Source organism: Lepidochelys kempii, chromosome 6, assembly GCF_965140285.1.
Source record: "Lepidochelys kempii isolate rLepKem1 chromosome 6, rLepKem1.hap1, whole genome shotgun sequence".
Taxonomy (NCBI): domain Eukaryota; kingdom Metazoa; phylum Chordata; order Testudines; family Cheloniidae; genus Lepidochelys; species Lepidochelys kempii.
This window is the reverse complement of record NC_136385.1, coordinates 82,182,105-82,201,995: the sequence shown is the minus strand read 5'-3', so window position 1 is coordinate 82,201,995 and position 19,891 is coordinate 82,182,105. Positions and strand designations below refer to the sequence as shown.

Below are 19,891 nucleotides of genomic sequence, written 5' to 3'. Positions count from 1 at the left end.
TGTGGGTTGTGGTTGGGATTATTATTATTATTATTTTTTAACATTCAGGTTCCTGAGATCTATCTTCCCTTTTGGAGAGGGGTTAAGAAATAAACGGTCATATTAGGCCTGCTGTCAAACGACATGGTTGGGTAACAGGCAAGTGTGAGTGGGCCCACGTAAACCAGGAACTCTCACTGCTCATCAGGAGACCCGGAGGATTCTCACCGCAGTGCTGGCAGAAGCCGATGTCCTGCAGCTGCTGGTGTGACTGGTTGATAAGGGAAGAGGGGACCAACGCAGTCTAAATCACAAGTCGTGGGCACCAACTCTGGCCCTATTTCTGGTCATTGTGAGTTCCACTCATCCTCTTTTCCCTGACATTACGCATGGATGCAACGGGTACCAACAGGGGAGCCAGCAGAGGAGCAGGATGACTTGAAACCAGAATCCTGTGCAACCAAAGCAAGGGAAGCAAGTTTGACCCAAGACCATAAACATTGCTGCTGCTGGTTATTGCTGTGACAGCAGATATCTAAGCCAGTCTGTTTCCCACCATTTCACATTCTTCCCAGAGCAATACTGATCCTTATGGCCTGTACGCTATGACTAAGAAAGGAACAAAATTAAAGAAGCTTGCAAACACGGGCATTACCCTAGAAAATTACACCTAGAAAGCACACATGCAAAATTCCATGTAAGAGGTCACCGTAAACTAGCCTTATTGTAACATAACTAGTGTATGTATATATATATATATATATATATATATATATATATAGTTCGGAGATGGGGGAAAAACGTCAGAAGGTTCAATTTGGATTCGCAACTGAAAATTTCTCCCTTCTCTTGAAGTAGGAATTGTTTCATGAATTTAAAGTAATTTCAAGTGCTCAGATGAAAATTAAGTGTTCAAAAGAAGTTTTAATGAACCAATTGGGCAGACGTACAGATGACAAGATGCCACTGATGGAATGGAGAGAGTGGGACACTGCTTTCAAAACTCAGATATACTTATGAAACTATCCTAGCACGGAAAAAAGTTCATTAAAAATCAAGCATATGGGATTCTCCTCTCAAACGCGGAACCATAAACAGAGATGGTGGAATATTTCTATTTTAATCTATAATGCCCTGATTTTTGGAGGACAGTGAGATAATTCTTTCAAAATTTAGCACTGTCCACACTATAATCAGAATTGTTTGAAAATTCTAAGGCTCTGAGGAAGGCCCAAAAGATTGATCTCAGGGTTTGAATAAGGGTCACCGTATGTTCTTTCTGTAATATTATTTTATCAGTATTAGCTACTGCAATCAAGAATCAGAATTCGAATCAGAATCAATTGATTCTCACTGTTTTGCTTCCAAGTTGCATTGCTTGTCAAGAATGTCGCCTCATACACTCTTAGGGTTGAGAACTCCGAAGTGAAGTTAAATAGTTTTGTCACCCTGGGGACACAGGAGGCAACATTTTTGACAAGCCAGGAGATGTGGAACTGCATTCATTAATGTATTACTAGACAGGGCCCCTGTTTGCAGCTTTAAGTTGCTGGTACAACCTGCTTTAAAATAGAAAGCAGATTTTAGAAGTAAATGTTCTTCTAAGAGGAAAAATAAAGGATGCTTTTGTTTGGATCTGCACATCTCTGTCTGTCAGCTTTCCACTATTTCTGGTCAGCTACACAATGGAGAGCAGCTGAGAATTTAATTGCCAAGAGCTTATGTGTCAGGAGAGGTGTGATTAAATGGGAAAATGTGCTTTTCTTTAATAAATTCCCCTAACCAGCAGTAGATGAACTTGTTTGCTCAAAATAAGAGCCAGGCTGAACCCAAATCCTTTTATAGGGTTGGTTTGCTTGAAATAAGTCAGCAATCAATTTTTGTGCTAGTGCTGAGCTTCAGTCTGTGCCAGCCTCTGCCACTGTGATATTGCTGGCTTGTAAAGATTAGTCAGGGTATTATTTGTACCACAGGCAAAGATTAGCAAAATGCGCACTTTGCAAGCCAAGAGGCAGAAAGACAAAAATGAGTAGTGAGACGGTACTTCCTGCTTCAGGAATGCCAACATAACACTGTATTAATATGAGTGCTTTCACATCAGTGATGACTCAATTAATATGTTCATCATGACCTTTTGTTGAAGTCACCTGGTGCAGTGGCAGAATGAAGCTTTTAGATTATCGAGGGGCAGAAAAGTGTCCATTCTGGGGTTTGCACCTTTATAAGTTATTTTGGATTTTGCTTGAAATGGTTGCTTCTGATATGATCAGACTGATGTCATGTGGGTTAGAGTAGGGGCCTGGGTGCCACTACTCCTGGGTTATATATTCCTGGCTCTGTCACTGACTTCTTATATTGTCTTTGTCCCTGGTCATTTATGGAATGATTTTCAGATTTGCTGAGCACTCAAAACACTCATAAAGTCAATATATGTATCTAGCCTTGGGGAGTAGAAACTAACATGTCTTCCTGACTGATTAAGATGTTAGGAAAATCCAGTCCTCGGAATGAAAATTAATTTCAGGGTAACACTTTCTGACAATCACATGTGCCAATTTAAAAAAAAATGTGGTCAACTGAAAATAGGCTTTAAAGATAACATAGAACTGTTTCTAAGAGTTCTAAGTGTCAACACTCTGTCTTAAAAAAACATGTTTTCTACAGAATTTATTCACACTGCCTGTAACAATGCACCTGTAGATCTCTTGTTATAAAACTCAGTTACATTGGTGTGAAGAGAGAGGGTAATGGAATTACTCCTGATGTACACCGTTGTAATTGAGATAAGAATTGAGCCTAAAGAGTTCCTGCCTGAAAGAAAAAGCCAATTGGCTTCAAACTGGGAACAGTAAAGGACCACTTGCTAGGAAGGCTAATCAATGGCACCTCAAGCACTGAGTGGAATTGCTAAACATTCATTAACATTGGATTGCTTTTTCATTCACTCTCCCTTTTGTCTTTTGGAAGTTTTCATGGTTTGTTAGGGGGCTTATTCCTTCACCCACATATTTCCCTCATCCTTCTCGCATGAACAGAGAGCAACAATACCCGAAGTCTAAAGGTGCAAAAAATTTGGGGTTATTGGGGTGAACTTCCAGCAAGCATGATTCCAGTTTCCTTCCTCAGTGTCCCCCTTCCCAGCTCTTACACCACAGAGCCTTACACTTGTGTTCCTGTTCCCCTTTTCCCCTTTAGCAAAACATGATTCCAATTTCCCCACCCCATCCCCCCCACACCCACCCACTTCCTGATTGACTGAAGACTATATAGTAAAACTTGAGTTCCGCTTAGCTATACCTTAACCAATCATTTTCCTGAAATTTAACTAACATCCTAACATATTGTAACATGATTATGTAACCAATTACATCCCACCACCTTAATTAGTTTACACCCAGCAAAATTAATTAGACAGCAGATAGAAACAATCACAGAACCAGACAGAGATTATACAGACAAACAATGGCAAAGTGGGAACTATAATGACAAAACAATACAGAAGTGAGGATTTCACATCCCAGCTATTGATAAGTGAGTTCTTGCCAGACAGGATGCTATCAGACTAAGTTTCCTTTTACATCTTCTAAGCACTTCCCTTTCTCTGGAGGTGACAGGCATTATCAGGACAGGAGTGTATTCCTAACAGCCAAAGAACACCTTATTTCAATGTGACTAGTTTGGAATGTGAGGAGGTGACTGGTCGCTTCCCAGCTTATGGCTGCCTCTGCTGCTTAGCCAAAGGCCTTAGCCTAAGAACAGGGCCTCAGACTGTCACAGTAAGAGAAGGACTTTACACCGGCAGACAGTGATTTTGATTCTTTCTTTTATACCTCTATAACTAGCCAAGTGATAAGAATACACCTAAATTCTTAGAGTATAGGGCTTTACAGACAGGCCTGAATATCTATATCCTAACATGGTTTTCTTTATAACTGGTAGCAGTGGATTTCCATCATTTTTGACATGATTCCATTAATGTTACATAATCCCACATAATGTGGTTGGGGGGTGCAAGTGAGCCAATTGTTGCTTAGCAAAGCAGCTAACTAAGGGTAATTTAGGCAATTTACTGCCACTTTAGGTGCTGATGTCTAATATTAAATCCTCAAAACTTTGGCCCAGCTGCTACCTAACCCTGTAGATGCCTAAATTTCCATCAATAAATAAATAAATAAATAAATAAATAAAGTTCCTTAGGCGCGTGTCTACACTTACAGCACTGCTGTAGAGCTTAGTGAAGATGCTACCTACACCAATGGGAGAGCTTCTTCAGTCGGTATTCTACCTCCCTGAAAGGCGGTATCTTTGTCAATGGGAGAAGCCCTCCAATCAACTTAGTGGAGTCTACACTGTGGGTTAGGTCAGTATAACTAAATCACTCTGGGGTATGGATTTTCCAAATCCCTGCGTGATGTAGTTATATGGACATAGATGGGTAGTATAGACCAAGCCTAAATGTCTGCTGGTATCCATGCACAAAGCCAACTACATCCTGATGCTGTCAAGGAGCTCAGTGGCTAAACCCCAGCAGTGTCCTCATGCTAGACATTCACCCACCTATCTTGCCTGCGGGGCCTGATCTGGGAGGAAATTTAGGCATCTACAGAAGGCTGCCTTGGAACAGATCAGCACTGTCACAAAACATGGTAGAGGTGCCCCCGTTAGTATAAAATAATTATTCATTGAAGCAGGGACCAGAACTTGACACGCCCATGTCCTAGGGTTAGCCCTCCACACTCAGTAAAAATAATCTCAGAAGAGTATGTGGATAGAGATTAGAATAGATGTGTTAGAGTCATGAGTTAAAGTCTCATTTTTGACACGTAAATGAAGCACCTTACTATAGGCTCCCCTTTTTTGGCTTTACTCTTATAAATAAGCAGGAATAGTTTAGTGGCCTTGTAGCAGCATTCTCATTAATGCCAGACTGGGTTTCTCTCAACTCTCTGTCCAGCTCAGTACTTTGCACCTTTCAATCATATGCACAACAATCTGCTCATGCTCTGAGCAAGATCAAGTCTGATATCTCTCCTCTTGGACTCCCAACACCTCCTTCCTTTCAGGAAATAAGTTTTGTATTTATGATTGTACTCATATTTGTCATGAACATAGTGTGACATTCTATACATTGGGGTCCCAGGCTACATCCCGGGGGATCCTGTCACACAGAGAACCTACCAAGAAAAGGAAATTGGAACATTGCAATTAAATTGATAAATACTCACTCACGTTTTATTGCCCAACATAGCTGAATAATCTGAATGCTTATTCTCACTGTGTGAAAAGATTCAAATTTCTTCAATGTGCCTGTTGAAATAGGACTAAATTAATCCTTGGTGTAATTTCCCTGAAGGTAGCTACTGTGCATTTTCTAATTTAAGTGGAAATCAATGGAGTTACACCACAGATTCATTTGGTTTATTATGTCTATACTATAGAACAGCTATATGAAGGGTAAATCAACAAATATAATGTTCTTCCCCTTCATGTTTCCATGAAATGCCACTTAGGTACAGAACACCCTACATAATAAATAAGTACAAAAGAAATAAAATAAGTAAATCTGGGCAAACAGTTTGTATCAAATGATTTAGTTAGAATTCAGTCCTTTTTCTCCCCCCCCACCATCCATTGTTTATGAACAGACTGATTTTTATTGATTTGCTCACTCAGTGAAATTAATACTCTTTATTTTTTAGGAACTGACAATGTGCTTGACTCTGTTCATGACAAAAGACTGGTATAGAAAAGAGAAGATGCACAGGGAAGTCAAGAGGAGTGAGTGAGTAGGATTTTTAAAAACATATTTGATTATCTCAGTTTTGGACATCACAGAAGAAGTTAGTGTTTAGGAGGGATTTGAATGATGAATTAATGGTTGTTTGGTAGACTGGAATATGGAGGGCATCATTCAGTGATTATTTTGTATGGACCAATTTCAGCCTACTGATTTCTCATGAACAGTTCTCTGTGCATGTTCAGTATTCACAATTCAATATTCAAGGTGTGTGAATGATCAGCTAAAAGTCTCATGGTATTGTTCCCATTACATGGATGACCTGAACTTTGAGGGTAAAATCCTGATCGTATTGAAGTCAATGGCAAAAATTCCCTTGATTTCATCTTGAATGTAGTTTCATCTTGTTTTGTGTTTAAATTAATCTCCGCTATAGGTCTGAAATTTATGTTTCATATTATTAATTTGTCCTACAGGAATGTGTAGAGGCTCCAGCTAAGATTGAGGCCCCATTATGCTAAACTAAACACATAGTAAAAGACAGTGCCTGCCCCAAACAGCTTACAGTCTATCTAGCGAAAGCAAAAGGTAGGAAGGTAGACAGGGGCCATACAGCTGGCTTGTAGCAGAGATGGCAATAGACCTCAGGTATCCTGACTAGGACTCATGTTCCCTAATCAGTAGGCCCCACAGCCTCCCCTAATATTAGCACAAAGCTTTGCTTGTAGACATGTTCCCAAAGGGCATATAAGAAGGTGTGAGAAGACAGTAAAAATGAAAATCTAATCAGAAGTCCTCAAAATGTTTGTGAGTAATTTCTCATTATGTCTACTCAATAGTCTAGTCAACATTCAAATCAATTTCATCTGTGTGCCACTTTATATCCAGTGGGATCAAATACAATTATATATGATAAGTGTGCAATAAAAGATGTCCTGACCATGCTCCTTAAAGCCACATTTTACAAAAAGTAGCAATTGTCTTCCCTGATTAATATGTTCTTATAGCAAATAATACATACATTTTTCTTTTGTAACTTAAAATGTAATCTCTCTGCTGATTTGAAATTCAGTAAACACACTAGATTATGCTTTCAGGTGGCAAAAGCTCCAGGGGTCCCTGGCTGCCTTTTGTGTTACACAGTCTCGTAGAGAGCTCAGGCTGACAGATGCTTATCAAACATTCATGTAAACACTGCTGTCAAAGCTGTGCTCTCTGGTACTGCCTCTACACAAGAGGGTCAGCATGGAACATAATTAAAGCAAGGCCAAAGATAGAAATGTCATGCCACCAGTCTTTGTTATGTCAGAGGACTCACAGTGCTCTCCTGACTGTACAATTCCTACATTGGTAACAAAGCCAAAATAAAAGGGGAAGAACACAAAGGACGTACAGGAATATGGGGTAGAATTTTCAAATGTGCCTAAGTAATTTAGGAGAAGAAATCCCATTGGAAGTAATGAGACTGATGTTCCTAAGGGCATGGCTACACTTGCAGATGTAGAGCGCTTTGAGTTAAACCAGCCTTTGTAGAGCGCAGTAGGGAAAGCGCTGCAGTCTGTCCACACTGACAGCTTCAAGCGCACTGGCATGGCCACATTTGCGGCACTCGCAGCGGCATTGGGAGCGGTGCATTATGGGCAGCTATCCCAGCATGCAAGTGGTTGCAATGTGCTTTTCAAATGTGGGAGGGGGGTGTAGAGTGTGACAGGGAGTGTGTTGTGTGTATGTGAGAGCAGAGAGAGTGGGTTTTTGGGGGGCTGAGAGCATGGCAGCATGCTGTCTTGTAAGTTCAGACAGCAGCAGACCCCCCCCCCCCCCGCACCGCCTCTCTCTTTCACACGCAGCATTCCACTAGTGGTTGCTTTGTCTCGGAGCAGATAAGCAGCAACGGAGCTTTCAAAGGGCATTTCCGCATTCCTGCAGCGATTCCAAACAATGACAGGAGTGGCCACTTGACTTAAGGGGATTATGGGACGTTTCCGGAGGCTGATCAGAGTGCAGTAAAGCAACACCTTGTTCACACTGGCGCCGCGGCGCTCCAGCGAGGGCACAGCAAACGTTATTCCACTCACCGAGGTGGAGTACCAGCCGCTCTGTAGCCGTGGAGTCAGAGCGCTCTACGTGCCTTGCCAGTGTGGATGGATAGTGAGCTTCTGAGCCTGGGGCTCCTTTATTGTGCTGTAACTCGCAAGTGTAGCCCTGCGCTCAGTCACTTAGATGCTTCTGATGCTTCTGAAACATCACCCTAAGTGTCTAAACTAAAATATTCACACTTGGGTGCCTGACTTTAGCCATCTCAATCCATAGATAATATCGGGAAATTGACCTTAATTAGCTGACGTTGATATACTTTTAGTTTCCTTGTGTCAAAATAGACACTGAGTAATTTTTTCCAAACCTCCTAAATCCCATTTTCAGTGTGATGTAACCCTTAAGGCCCTCAAATCCTCAAAGGTATTTAGATGCCTAAATTCCATTCATTTCAATGGGAGTTAGGTATCCAAATATCTTAGAGGATCTGGGCCTTAGGTGCCTAAGTGTCATTGACTGTCAATCAGATTTAGGCTCTGAGTCCTAAATGCTTAAATCTGTTTTGGAAATGGAATTTAGGCTCCAAAAATCTTGGGTGCTATTGAAAATGCATCCATAATTACTAAAATGATTATCAACAGATTGAGGGTTGATTTCAACTTTTAGTTCAATTTTGTTGTTGTTGTTGTTGCCTGGGATTTAAAGTCACTCCCATTTACTGCTAATACTAGTTCCTTGAAAAGTGTTCAGAATTGTATACTGAGATTAGAGGACCTAGTTCTAATCTCACGTATGTAAATTCTGTTGGTGATTAGCTTGTAAAATCAGCTGCTCTTCATGTATGTATAGTACAATACAATATATGGTTTGGTCCTGATCTAGAGCACATTAAGGTCAATAGAGTCTCTTTTTTTATTTCAATGGTCTTTGGATCAGCTGTTCCTAGAGAATTATGCATAACCTGAATTGGGCCCTTGGGCTGAAATAAAATGTTTGCAATATTAGCACTGAATGTGGCTTGATTGCATCCTCTCTTTCTTTCTTTCTTTCTTTCTTTCTTTCTTTCTTTCTTTCTTTCTTTCTTTCTTTCTTTCTTTCTTTCTTTCTTTCTTTCTTTCTTTCTTTCTTTCTTTCTTTCTATTCTGTACAATATTGATATGCAATATTGGAATGCTATTCCATTCTTTTATCATTATAGTTATGGTTTCTTTGTGGGTATATAACACAGCCCCTGGTATATCTTAAAATATATAAAAGCAGATGGGTTTGGTCAATGGAGCAAATCACTTATATTAATCAAACTGACCTGACCAAAACTACTGACTACAGTGGTTATAGTTCAGTCAATACTTAAGAAAAGAAGGTATCAAACAAATGTCTAACGTTCTACTTGTTATTCAGAAAAGAAAGGGTAAGTGGGCTATGATATTATCAGAGGCAAATACATTGGAAATTCATATCACCTACAGACTTTCAAATGATAACCATAGAGTAATGCACCAACCTCTCCATTTTTATGCTGTCCCAGCATGAGCAATAGTAGCTGTGGCAGCAAATATGCAGTTAAATTAGCCATGAAAAAAGAGAACAAAGATGAGCCAGTTGCTTGAAAAGTATTAAGGGTCAGGCTAATGAAAAAAATGCCCTAATGATTTAAGTTTTGACTCTGCTGCTTTTTTTTTTTTGAGGGAGGGAGGGAGGGAGGGAGTGTGAAGGGGCAAGTAGCTTTTGATTCAGTTTATGAACTCCTGCCATATATAGAAATACCAATGGTGTGCCTACATGCTGGGCCAGTGCAAAAGAATGCCTGGGAGTAAAAATTTCACATACATGCAAATTATACTTATTGTGCAACAAGCAGCACAATGAAAAGGATTTTCAAGAGAAACAAACTTACAATTAGCCTTTTTGCTTCTACTTCATTATGGTACTGAAAATAACTTCCTCTAACCAGAGAAAGCAACATAAATCACAGGAGAGTGGTTCTCAGCAGCCGCAGTAGGGAACAGAGCAATGGTTGCATATTTTTCAAATACCAGTGTGCACCATATCAGACATATCCACCTTTTTGTTGCTTGGCTCTCAGCCTCCCATTGCTACATCTTCTATAGTAACACAAATCCAACTTTACAAGTACCTGTAAGAGTCTTCCTAATCCCTTTCAATCTGGCAGGCTGCATAGCAAATAAACAACCAGCCTTACAAATAGCACTTCAGAGGGTATCCAAACATGACAGGTCATCGAGCAACACAACAAGTGAGCCAAAGCACTGCAGTCATGATGCACAGGGTGGGGAGTTAGGGATGAGTTCCTCATTTGGCTGATAGCTGAATGAAAAGATCTTTGTTTATATCTGTTCAAAGGACACAACCGTCAATGGATACTGACATATAAAATGGCTATATCAGCTATGTAGCACTTTGCCCTAAGCCACTGCAAAACAATTTATATATATAAACATTTATGTCAAAAAGTGCTGAGGACTTTTAAGAGGAATTATATTCTAAAATATACTTCGCAGATACAGGGACATGTGGTTGAAGTGTAAAAGCAATACTTAGTTGGTGATATTTGTCAGTCACCCTGGCTAAGCCTTTATTATTAGCACCATCCCATACTGCAGATTAAGAGACAGGCAACAGCATATATAGTACCAGTGGTGATGAGAAAGACCACCCTATGTCCCACCTTTGAGAAAAAGTGACGAGGGAATGTATTGCTTAGCTTACCCCCACGCCCTTTCTACAAGGTTTATAGCTTCATAAGATAGGGCAAATGTATGTGCAGTGAAGGATGAAGGTTATAATACAGAAGTGCTGAAATACTGAAGAAAATTACTTTTTCTGCCATGAGTAAAATTGGGTTAGACATAGAGGAGGTCATTATATCTTCAATATCAGTCAGTACCCACGCCCGACTACTTCATTACTGGTATATCTCTGATTTACATATGTGCATTACCATTTTGAGCTTAATGGTCAAAGAAAAATTTTTAAATCACCAAAAAGAAGTAACAATAATGTACTGTGAATTCATCAAAAATAAATTAAAATTACTCTTAATTATTGCTCTAAATGATTGAGTAATTTAAAATTAATATTACCAAGTAAAATAATATCTTGATGTGTAATTGTGACTATTTAGACTTACTTGTTCTATGTTGGAAATTACTTATTATCTACTAAAAGTTATTGGCAATCAATAAACATTTCTTGGAAGTATTTAGATGACTAGAGACAAAAAATATAAATATTTCTATATGAAGAGAAATGTGGCCCATATTATCCTTTCCACTTATATGAATAGACATTACTCAAATTGTGAAGAACTCCTTTTGGGATGCACGTAGTGGGGGTGCATCTTCTGTAATTTTCTCAGAGTAACAGCCATGTTAGTCTGTATTCGCAAAAAGAAAAGGAGTACTTGTGGCACCTTAGAGACTAACCAATTTATTTGAGCATGAGCTTTCGTGAAGTGAGCTGTAGCTCACGAAAGCTCATGCTCAAATAAATTGGTTAGTCTCTAAGGTGCCACAAGTACTCCTTTTCTTTTTGTAATTTTCTCCCATCTCTAGAATCCCTGTGGAAATCCATCTGTGAATGTTCCATTAGAAGTGAGATCCATAGAGTTCAGGGCAGGAGGAGGTGTGAAGAACAGCTCTTTCTGTGGCATCATACCCAGCTGGCCCTGCAGATACCCATCCTGTTATTCCAGAAGGATTTAATGCTCCCCAGAAGTTTCCTAGGATCTGTGGGAGGCTGAGAAGCCACAAATCCTGTCTTCACCTGGAATGATGATTTCCTAGAAACTCAGTGAGGAAATCTCAAGAAGTTTCCCAGCTCCTATGCCCCTTCCTGTAGGTTTCTTCAAGGGAAGGCATGTGGAATCCCTTAATAATTTTCACTTCTTTACATTTTAACTTCCCAGTATTTAAACTTAGAAATAAACCCTGGAGAAAAACTTCTTGCTGATGTTTATGCTTACCAAAAACGAGATGGCAGCCTGAAAGGCAGGGGGGCAGGAATGATGATTTCTGCTCCAATCTTGCCTCATCCCAAAATCAACTCTATATGTCTTGAAGGCTTTAGAGTCCTGCCTCTGGAGTAGCAGAACATTCCAAGGTGACGTACAGTGACATGATATATGTGTTTCAATGCCCATATCCCACACCCAGAAACTGTCTACCTGCACAGAAATAAACAAAAATATTTTATCAGGTGAAGGGCCTCTGCATACCTGGAACCATAGCAAGACATAATTTGGGCACACATCAGTGCTACTGTTTCATTATTAACATATGGGCCCGCTTTGGTAGCAACTGAGATTGTGCTAGAATTTGTCCCATGGCATTAGTTAGGGGTTTTGTTTCTTTGTTTTACTGTTTAAAAGTAATGACATTACTAAATAATGGAAGATGACTGAAGTCCTTGAAGATAAACCAACTCATGCCAGGTCTGAATTTGCTTCACTGGATTAATTTAAAACATTATAATTATGATCCATCCGATAAAGTGAGCTGTAGCTCACGAAAGCTTATGCTCAAATAAATTGGTTAGTCTCTAAGGTGCCACAAGTACTCCTTTTCTTTTTGCGAATAAAGACTAACATGGCTGCTACTCTGAAACCTATAATTATGATAATATCATTGAATACGGATCCAAATAACTGTTCTGTGGGCAGCTGTTCCTTCGTTAAGAACTAGCACTGGTTATAAACTAGTACTTTTTTTGGTTTCTCCTCCACTGATGAAAGTCAGCATGTGAAGTTACCAATAGGATGTACTGCTGGGACTGGAATTTGGAAAGTATTTTATACATAAAAATAGACTCTTCTAAAAACAACGCACTGGCTATACAATATTATCCTGGTTAAGTTAGTAATGTTTTGGGGTTTGCATCTTTTTCAGAGAAAGCAGGAAAGTAGATCAGTGACCCTAATTGAAATAACTCAGATAACTGCTGAGGCTGTAATTTGGTTTTGACCTTTATGGTTTGATCTTCCATATTAAGCTCTGTTGTAATTGGAGCTAATTTTATTTACCTGGGTTCATGTAATGTGTTCGTAGAAATGGAAGACTCCTGCAGTTATCACTAGTGTTAATGGAAGATGGAAGTGCTGAACACCTTGAAGGATTTGACCCTTGTTGTTTACTTGCTGATGTGCTTAGATTATGCAGTACATTAAATTGAGATATTTTTCAGTAAAATACATAAATTAAAATTACTAATTCAATTAATGATGATTCGGAAATAATGTGTTTCTTCTGTTCGTAATTTGTGGCAGTATTTAGTACTTTGTGATAAATATACTAAGTGAATTATTTAATGTTATTTTTGCTAAGTAATTCAATTTTTATGGAATAAAAGAATAGATAATTTAATTTCTCAGTGAAGGGGGTCCTGGAACCAGATTGTTTCCTTCTTTAGGCAGGGACTTGGGAGGGAGAAAATCTTTGAGGTTTTTCTAGTAGAGTTTCCTCCTAGTTCTAATCTCTGAGGTTGGCTATAGTACTTTCTTCCACCTCCTATGAAAGAAGCAGCGGGTGCTGGCTCCACATCATGATATATGTGGTTTCCAAGGGATGTAATGGAAAAACAGGAATATGCCTCCACACCAGCACCAGATCCGAGCTCTCATTAACAATTGACAATTTGACTCTAATGTATTTACTGTTAGGACAGCTATATGGCACGTTTGTGCCATTGGAGCATGGACCAAGATACAGTCCGCTTAATAAAATAGACTAGGAGGAAGCCCTGCAAACCACCTACCATGTGGCAGAATGGGCAACAATAAATCTTGGGCCATTGCTCTGAGTGCTGGAGGAAGAGAATTACCTTTTGAAATCAAGGGGTAGTGGATGGGAGGTATTATGACTGGAAATGCTAATTTCTCCAGATGTAATAGGGGAGTGCAACAAACAGTAGCTGTTGCTACCTCGGCAAGAAATACGTGACCTGTTCTCATTCCTGTGTGCTCCTGCCAGTGCTTGGTGGTGGGGAATGGAAGGTATATGGCCCTGCAATCATAATGTCCATGCACTCCTCTTCTGAGCCAATTAGTCATAATGGGATAAATAGCTAGTGCCTGTGTTGTTCTCCTTATTAAAACATAGAACACTTTTTAATACTTACATTGTTTTTATTTAAACTTTAAATAACACTTAACACACTGGTGTTGACTGCAGCCACCTGATGTTGACTAAAGCCTGCCATGTAGAACCCCACCTTCCAAAATGGAGAACAGCCTTTGGTCTCTGCAGCCACACACAGTGCTCTCACATGACAATAACAGCTACTCCACACAGTTCACAGGGCTTGCAGGCAAATAGCGGGTTTCCTGTGTGTCAATGCGCTGAGGACAGAATGTCTGTGATTTGGCCTTTGACAGTGATTTTGTTAGCAGATATACTGGTCATTCAGGAGAACATTTTGCAGAGCCCAGGTCTGTTCTTGAGGCCTGCCTAGTATATTCTATCTTCCATCTCTTTTAGATCAAGTTAAGGGAGGCATTTTGCCTGCTGCAGAGGTTGCTGGGCTTTGCATATCTTCGTGGGGTGAAGAAAGAAGCAACAGATTAGTTTGACAGCCCCAATTAAACCTTTAGTTTAGCAAGTTGTGATGAGAAATGTCCCTGACAAATAAGTGTAGGCTGCGCATACAACAAAATCTGGTGTACCTCACTGAGCACTTTAAGATTATTGTACCACTGTTTGTCACTGTGGTGCCTCATTTTAATTAGAACTGACCAAAACCATCTACTGAAAAAAATCTTTATTATTATTGTTAATAATAATAATTAATAAATAAAGCCAACAGGGCTAGCATTAATATGTTAAAATGGAAAAACAAAAGAACAGATATCTCGGATACCAAGAAAGAGTGGCTACCCAGAATGGGTAGAAAGGGACTGGATGGCTGAAGATAAAGGAGATGAGGACATCAAAGTGCTACTCTTTTACACCCACTTTGTGCAGGTATGAATGACTCCAAAGGGGGCAACGCAGAGGAAAGTCAGGTTGTCTGATATAAGCTTGTGCACATAACAAATACATCAGCTATGAAAACTCATTAGCAATTGCCAGAAATTACAGAGGTCAGTTTTCAAGCAATGATTGAGGATAATATGGGCATTGACAGTGTAAGGGAGGCTTAGACTTTAAATTCATAATTGATACCTTAACCAGAGAACAGAGGGCTTCAATATCCATAGGTTGCCCCCCAATAGGTCTCAGCTGTAATCCTGGGAAAACACTAAAGAACAACCCTATTTTTGTGTGAATATTTTAATAAATAAAAGAACCAAGTTTTGTTTGTTGTGATTCATGGAGGTCAGACTGTTTTTTATTTGGGTGTAACCACTGTTTGGTTCAGTTATTATTCAGCTGAAAAATCAGACCAGATGTGTGCATTATTCATTATTCATTGTACACTCTTCATTATTCTGCTGTTTAAAATGTTTCAGTCATCCACTCTGGGAGCTCAAATAGTCTGATGCAACCAATCACGTGATATGAATAATGGGAACAGTCAAAACAAACAGTTCACTATCCGCCCATACTCTGAAAATTATACATCCATACTGTCTGGTAAATTCTTAGCCATAACAAACAAGGTAGCATACAATCCGGATCAGTTTGTGATAAGAACAGGGGCTGAATTGTTCCAGCAGCACAAAACAGATTGATAGGTGGCCGTGACAATTAGCTGATGGTTCTCTTGTTACAGGATAAACTGTAAAGACAGTGTAGCCAATGCTACATTCTACCTTCACAGCCCCTGTTTTACGGGGGCACGTCAAGGACATAGGTGCTCCAGTGATTCCCAGATGCTAGAAGAGCCCATTGTAGTCTGGCATAACTTAAAGTATTTTCTGCACTAAATTGCACTGGGGACCAAACCAAACCCTGACTAGCAGCAGGAATAGGGGGCACAGAAGTAAATAATAGCTTAATTTCCCCTCTTCCTCTCCACCAAGTCTTGAACTAAGTAGAAATCAGTTGAACCCTAAGTTTAGACCTATTATTTGTAAGAAAAGAAATAGTTCAACCATCACTGCTAAAGATCCTGACCTACAGGGAGCTCTTAAAAGGGGAGGGAGCAGCTCATTCTCCATGCCCATTCTATCCTGCACTTCATTATTGAGGTTGCAAAGGAGGATCAAAACAGAGCCAATTTTAATGAAAAACTGTGTCTAATAAGAACTGGACTGAGACCACCAGCTCATTTTACACAGGCCACCAAAGAGTCATTATCTGGCAACCACGTTGGTCATTGTCTCTACAAAACTAGCAAGACCTGATGCAGTGATTTAGATGATAGAGACTCATTACCAAGCCACAGAGATGCTTCCCCACAGCTTCTCAGCAGAATATTTACAATATGACAAATCTATTGATTGCACTATATGTGACACATTCTGCCATTTATGCTTGTACTTTTCATATTGAAACTGAAGAAGCTACTACAGTCCATTTAACAGAGACTGTTGATGTTTCATCAGCTATTGATGAGATTTATGCAGAACGATGGCAAAGTATTTTGCTGGCATTGAATGTGAATCATTTGCAGATAAGTCTGAATGTGAACAAAATATAGATGACAAGATACAAGGAGCCATATCACTATATGAATGCTCACCAATAATTATACATGAAAGTGTAGCGTTGATAATGGCTTATGCAAAATGGCCCAGCCTTCCAGGAGCTGCAAAAGGAGATTTGCTGACATTAGTAAAACTGCACTGCTTTGCTTCTCCCCATACAGATTACCCCCAAAGCCTTTTTTTCTCTTTCTCATACAAAGGCACCTCATTTCTATTTAATCTGTCGTAGGATGAAAAAAAAATACCCACATACAACATATTGATTAACAAATGCTGCTTTTTCCTATGTGCAGTTCAGATTGAACCTCCAAGGAGGCTAGTGTTTTAATAGAACTTATGCTGAGAACAGCAAATTCGGGTTTTTGTTTTATTTTTAAAGCAAGACAATAGTGATGGAGACAAGATATCTCCTTTCATTAAAAAACATAAATCAGAGGGAACTGGAGAGGATACATTGTATGTGAAATCAACACTTTCTTGTGATATTGAAGACAGCCTCAACTGATCAGATTTGTTTTTAAATGAGAGAGAGAGCTCAAGGATAGATAAAACGAGTTCCATTCATTTTACTGTAGTATGTGAACGTTTCAGTTAAGACCTCAAAAAAACAGAGGTCCTGCATGGAAATAAAGGGCCTGATCCAAAGCTCACTGATGTCAATGGGAGACTTTCTATTAATTTCTGTGAGCTTTAGATCTGGCCCAACTATCCCATAGTACTTCCCTTAAAAGAAGAGGTTTGGTCTGATCTCTTTGGCCAAAAGTTTCCCCCTGGACATGTTGTTTGTCATACATTCACCTTGCTGTTGCCCTCTCCTCCAGGGGAGGCTGAATTTCAGTGGTGCTGTACAATTTCTACAAAAAGTAGTTAAAAATCTTGGGCTACTCTGGGATAAAAGGTGTAAAGTATATATATATAGTGATATTATAGCTATTTTTATTCACATTATTTGACCTGCATGTAAAGCTTATCGGATATCTTCATTTTTCTTTAATTCTAAAGAATTGAGGAACTGCTCAATACGTTATCAAGAATAAACAAATTACTTCCAGTTGCAATTGTCTGGATTCATCTGAAAGGAAAACATCCCACCATGCCACACACTTCTACTTTCGGAGGTACCAACAGAAAGTCAAACTTGTTTAAGCTATCTAATCAATATTGTTTATCCAAGTGTTAAAGACACATGAGGTATAGTGTAAATCACCAGCACCACTATTGTTTCCTGGGCAGGAAACTGCAGACAGCTAAATAATCAGCGAGTATTCATTGGCTCAGCATGTAAGGCTCTAAAGTGTCTACTAGTGACAGGTGTCCTACATGACAGCTTAGCAATCTGTCAACGGGTTACTGGGCTGACTTTGTGTTAACATTTATAACATGGTGTGCTTGATTTCAGCCTATTGCTTTGTTGTTTTTTCATCTTATCTTTCAATATGAGAGCTGAGGTGCTTTAAAATTAAGTCTGAGCTGCATAAAAAATGAAATGAAATGTTATAGGAAGTAAATCCACAGAATCATAGAATCATAGAATATCAGGGTTGGAAGGGACCTCAAAGCAGGACCGATCCCCAACTAAATCATCCCAGCCAGGGCTTTGTCAAGCCTGACCTTAAAAACTTCTAGGGAAGGAGATTCCACCACCTCCCTAGCTAACGCATTCCAGTGTTTCACCACCCTCGTCGTGAAAGTTTTTCCTAATATCCAACCTAAATCTCCCCCACTGCATCTTGAGACCATTACTCCTTGTTCTGTCATCTGCTACCACTGAGAACAGTCTAGAGCCATCCTCTTTGGAACCCCCTTTCAGGTACTTGTTATCTAGCAGCTATCAAATCCTCCCTCATTCTTCTCTTCTGAAGACTAAACATCCCCAGTTCCCTCAGCCTCTCCTCATAAGTCATGTGTTCCAGTCCCCTAATCATTTTTGTTGCCCTCCGCTGGACTCTTTCCAATTTTACACCTCCTTCTTGTAGTATGGGGCCCAAAACTGGACACAGTACTCCAGATGAGGCCTCACCAATGTCGAATAGAGAGGAACGATCACGTCCCTCGATCTGCTGGCAATGTCCCTACTTATACATCCCAAAATGCCATTGGCCTTCATGGCAACAAGGGCACACTCTTGACTCATATCCAACTTCTCGTCCACTGTAACCCCTAGGTCCTTTTCTGCAGAACTGCTGCCGAGCCATTCAGTCCCTAGTCTGTAGCGGTGCATTGGATTCTTCCGTCCTAAGTGCAGGAATCTGCACTTGTCCTTGTTGAACCTCATCAGATTTCTTTTGGCCCAAACCTCCAATTTGTCTAGGGCCCTCTGTATCCTATCCCTACCCTCCAGCGTATCTACCACTCCTCCCAGTTTAGTGTGATGTGCAAACTTGCTGAGGGTGCAATCACACCATCCTCCAGATCATTTATGAAGATATTGAACAAAACCGGCCCCAGGACCGACCCCTGGGGCACTCCACTTGATACCAACTGCCAACTAGACATGGAGCCATTGATCACTACCCGTTGAGCCCGACAATCTAGCCAGCTTTCTATCCACCTTATAGTCCATTCATCCAGCCCATACTTCTTTAACTTGCTGGCAAGAATACTGTGGGAGACCGTGTCAAAAGCTTTGCTAAAGTCAAGGAACAACACGTCCACTGCTTTCCCTTCATCCACAGAGCCAGTTATCTCGTCATAGAAGGCAATTAGATTAGTCAGGCATGACTTGCCCTTGGTGAATCCATGCTGACTGTTCCTGATCACTTTCCTCCTCTCTAAGTGCTTCAGAATTGATTCCTTGAGGACCTGCTCCATGATTTTTCCAGGGACTGAGGCTGATTGACCTGTAGTTCCCAGGATCCTCCTTCTTCCCTTTTTTAAAGATGGGCACTACATTAGCCTTTTTCCAGTCATCTGGGACCTCCCCCGATCGCCATGAGTTTTGAAAGATAATGGCCAATGGCTCTGCAATCACCTCTGACAACTCCTTTAGCACTCTCGGATGCAACGCATCCGGCCCCATGGACTTGTGCTCGTCCAGCTTTTCTAAATAGTCCCGAACCACTTCTTTCTCCACAGAGGGCTGGTCACCTCCTCTCCATGCTGTGATGCCCAGTGCAGTAGTCTGCGAGCTGAGCTTGTTCGTGAAGACAGAGGCAAAAAAAGCATTGAGTACATTAGCTTTTTCCACATCCTCTGTCACGAGGTTGCCTCCCTCATTCAGTAAGGGGCCCACACTTTCCTTGACTTTCTTCTTGTTAACATACCTGAAGAAACCCTTCTTGTTACTGTTAACATCTCTTGCTAGCTGCAACTCCAGGTGTGATTTGGCCTTCCTGATTTCACTCCTGCAAGCCCGAGCAATATTTTTATACTCATCCGTGGTCATTTGTCCAATCTTCCACTTCTCGTAAGCTTCTTTTTTGTTAGGAAGTTAGGACTCTAATTGTAGTTTTATTTTACTCTTTCCTCTCAACTTTTAATAGCAAAAAACCAAACAAACACCAACTACTGCGTTAAGGAAACTCAGTCTTTCACTC

At 40.1% G+C, this 19,891-nt stretch overlaps 1 long non-coding RNA gene across 1 annotated transcript in view; it reads left to right on the top strand.

Annotated features, from left to right (window-relative positions):
* The first annotated feature begins 206 nt into the window (after positions 1-206).
* LOC140913877 (uncharacterized) overlaps positions 207-19,891 on the top strand; it is a 31,193-nt gene continuing 11,508 nt past the window's right edge. The window contains exons 1-2 of the long non-coding RNA XR_012159681.1: positions 207-331; positions 5,679-5,761. This is a non-coding gene — a long non-coding RNA (uncharacterized LOC140913877). The remainder of the gene's footprint in view (positions 332-5,678; positions 5,762-19,891) is intronic.